Source organism: Thunnus albacares, chromosome 10 (assembly GCF_914725855.1).
Source record: "Thunnus albacares chromosome 10, fThuAlb1.1, whole genome shotgun sequence".
NCBI classification, from domain to species: domain Eukaryota; kingdom Metazoa; phylum Chordata; class Actinopteri; order Scombriformes; family Scombridae; genus Thunnus; species Thunnus albacares.
Genome location: NC_058115.1, coordinates 3,964,596 through 3,968,529, shown reverse-complemented (window position 1 = coordinate 3,968,529; position 3,934 = coordinate 3,964,596).

Here is a 3,934-nt window from a genome sequence, read left to right as displayed (position 1 = left end):
AAAGAGCAGAGGAAACATGGTAAGATAAAAGGAAAGGAAAGAGGGATAGGATGGTAGAAAAGAGAAAACAAGAAAAGAGGGCAGAAAGCAAGGAGAGGAGACAAGAGAAGAGGAAAACAAAGAGAAGAGAGGTGAGGACAAGGGAAGAATGTAAAAGGAGCCAAAGAGATGCAAGAGAGGAGAAAGAAGACAAATGGAGAAGATAAGCGCACAGGACTGGATGGGAGAAAAAGAGGAGAGATAAGTAGAGGAAATAAGATAATGAGAAGAGAGGAAGGGAGTGAAGAGGAAAGGACTGGAGAGGAGAGTAAAAAAGGAGAAGAGACAGTACAAGAGGAGACAGGAGACAAGGAGAAGGGGAGAGAAGGCAGAAGGAAAGGAGAAGATGAAACAAGGAGAGTAGGAAAATGTAGAGGAGAGAAGAGAGGTGAGGACAGGAGAGGAGAGAAGATGATAGAAAACAAGAAGAGAGGAGAGGAGAGGACAATAAAGAAATCGAGGAGAGGAAGAGGAGGAAAGAGCAGAGGAAATGTGAGGGAGAAGAAGAAATGAAGAGAGCAAAAGTACAAGAGAGGAGAAAAGAGAGGAGGAGAGGAGTTGAATTAAGATGACAGTAAGAGAAAGGACGGTAAAGAAACATACAACACGAAGGCAGTGAGGGGAGTATGAGAGGATGAGGAGGAGGAGGAAGGTTGAGCACAAACTCACCCTCTCGACACGGTCCTTCCTTGGCATCACCAACTGAACATCCTCTCTGTCCTCCTGCTCTCCCTCCATTTTCACCATGATCAGTATTCCTCCCACAATGCTCTGTGTTGCTCACTTCATTCATTTAGCACACTACTCCCAGTTACAGATGATCCGCAGACAGAGATGGTGGAAAGATGTGAAAGTAAGCAGGCAACCAAAGAGAGATGGAGAGAAATGACCTTAAAACACACAGAGAATTTCAATTTTGTTAACTTGACTTTAAAGTTAGAAAAGTGTTGGCCGAGGGCTGGAAATATCTAGATTTAAGCATTAAAATGTGACGAAGCGTTAAACTGAGTTCTTAAGCTTTTCTCTGTTATCTGTGTGTTATCTGGATTATTTTCAGTGACAGTGTGGGTAGAGTTAGGGAGATGAAATGAGGCAAATGAACTGCGTGCAGAAATTTCACCAACAGATCTGACTGGGACTGGCAGGTTTGTATGTGTGTGTGTTGTATGTTGTGTTAGCACGCATCCAGCTAGTCCTTTTTAATTTGACTCATGGGCACTCATGTGGATTAATACAGTTTAGGGTTAATGCAGTACGTCCTCTGACATTTATTTTCTGAATGTCATTTAATGTTGCTCTGCTCTTTTATTAGGGGTGTAAAGATGAAGTGATAAGTATAGAAAACTTATACAAGAGTCAGAGACACACAGATATGAATACAAAACCACATAATTGAAGCAAAGTCTGTTTGAAATTCATCAAAAATCCATGTGTGTGCGACCCATCCTACTCCTGCTAGCTAGCTATGTTTTCTAATCACATACCAACACTAAGATAGAGAGATCAATCAATAGATCAATTACTTTGACAATCTTCAATATGCACACAACTCTATCAATACTTTAATTCTGAAGTCCTTTTACTTCCAAGACACTCTGAACTCCTCCTGGTCAAAGACAAAAGACCTTTTTCCACAGGAGACATTTTGACTTGTCACAGTATGAAAAGCACAGGTGTTACTAACAACATTAATGATGGCTCTGTTCTATTCAAGTGTCCCAGTAAGCCATGACTGTGTGACAGTGAGCCAGTATGCACCATACCAGGACCCTGAAACTGAAGCACCTATTCAGCCATCATTCATTTCATTATTTACACCTGTGTTTTTCCTACTGTCCATCCATCCATCCATCCATCCATCCATCTAGACACCCATCCATCCATTTTCCGCCGCTTATCCGAGACCGGGTCATGGTGGCATCAGACTGAGTATGGAAGCCCTACTGTCACATGTCAACATGCTTTCAGTGAAGTGGAAGCACACTGAAGCCATGAGCTGTTTTATTTACATGGACATGCATCCCTATAGCATTGTTGAAAACATCACATTTACACATACACTGTCCAAGGGACCCAGGTTCAGTGAAAAATGTATTCTCCTTGTGGACTGGCCAAAACTTTACTTAATGTGTCAATGCCTCTGGTAAACATTGTTTGTGGGGTAGGAGATACAATTTTCTGGGGTGTTTTGCATTTCGCACCTGAAATAAGTATTCTCTTTCAGTTCAGTCAACACTGACCTCTAACATTTTTACTGATGTACAAGTAAAAATATACAGAATTTAATCTCAGCCAAAGAGTATTGTCATGTTGGCTGTGAACACATTGAATTTTTTCAAATGTATCGGTTATGTTGCTTTTATATTGCAGAAATGATTTTTATTAACTACAATGTGGAATATACTGGTTTTGCCACACATTTATTTCCATATTTTGTTATTTTTCAGAATTTGCTGTTATATGCCATTTTCCAAGTAGCTTTAAAAAGTTTGAAATTTGACTGAAACCTGCAGACACCCTATGGAGAAAAGAGCAGACAGAGATACAAAAAGAGTACCAAGAATGGAGAAAAACCCAAGGTGATGACTTGTTAGAGGGAAAAGAGGAGAAAAAAAACAGGAGAACAATCAGGGATAGTGAGAGACAGAAAGAAACAATTTGCTCTGTAATGACTGGCCCCAGGGTTCAAGTTTGGAGAGTGAAACTCAGTCAGTGACTCTGTGGAATTCAATTTACCAGCTTGGTGATTTAAAAAGCCTCTCAAATGGTGTGTGGTAGTGTGAGTATGTGAGAGTACAGTGTATGTATGTCTGTGTTTGTAATGATTCCTAGCAAACCTATAGGCCATAGTGGCCTAAAGGGTTGTCCACATCCCTGTCACACTGAGACAACAACTTTCATGTCTCCCTGTTGTAATGTCCAACAAGGTAAAATTGTATCTGATACATCCAGGCTGTAAAATGTATTTTCCATACTCTAATTGATACAAGCAAGCCAGTTATAAAGTAGCTATATTCTGAGTTGCAGGGAATTTTACCTTATTTCTCCATGCCTGACTGTAGGTGATGGACAACACGAATCAAACACACGGCCATCTTGCTTTCCCTAACATCACCCAGATTACTTGTTGATTGCTCTGTTTGTTCATTTCTTATGTTGTAATTCCCTATCTCTTATGAGAAGATTTCTATTATTGTTATTTGTTTCAATAATTCATACGAACCTGAAACAGACAAAGTGAGAAAGGAGGACACATGTTTCTTTCTTGCTGTGGAGAACATCTCAACAAGACAACAGTCTACAGTCATGCTAGCGGCTCTGTGAAGCTGTGCTTTGAGCTATATGCTACCATTAGCATGCTAACATGCTCACAATGACAACGCTAACATGCTTCCATTAGCATGTGTAATGTTAACCAGGTTAATCATCTTAGTTACATTTGCTTATTAGCACTAAACACAGGGACAGCTGGGGCTCATGGGGTTGTAATTATTAGTTGTGCATTTGGTCACAAACCTACGGCGTCTGGGAGGGTCCATGGAGAAAAAACAAATTTGTCCTCTCGATTTAATAATTTTTGTAATCAAATTAATCATTTGCACACATGGTTTACCTAATTAGTGCTGTCAATTTATCTATTTTGCCTGTTCCTCTCTTGCAGGGGGCCCCAGATGCATTCAGTGAGCCCTTCAAAGGGACAAAGAAAACATGTGCCCGGTAATGTCAGTTACTTCTTGATGTGCTGATGTGTGGTGAATCATGGATGTATAAAGGAAAATGAATGTGATGAATGAAATGAAGAATGTGGTGACTGAAGAGTGGGCAAAACCTGTTTGAGTTACTCCCTGAACCCTGTTTTTATGAACTGGATGACATCCGCAGGTGTTGTGCTTAC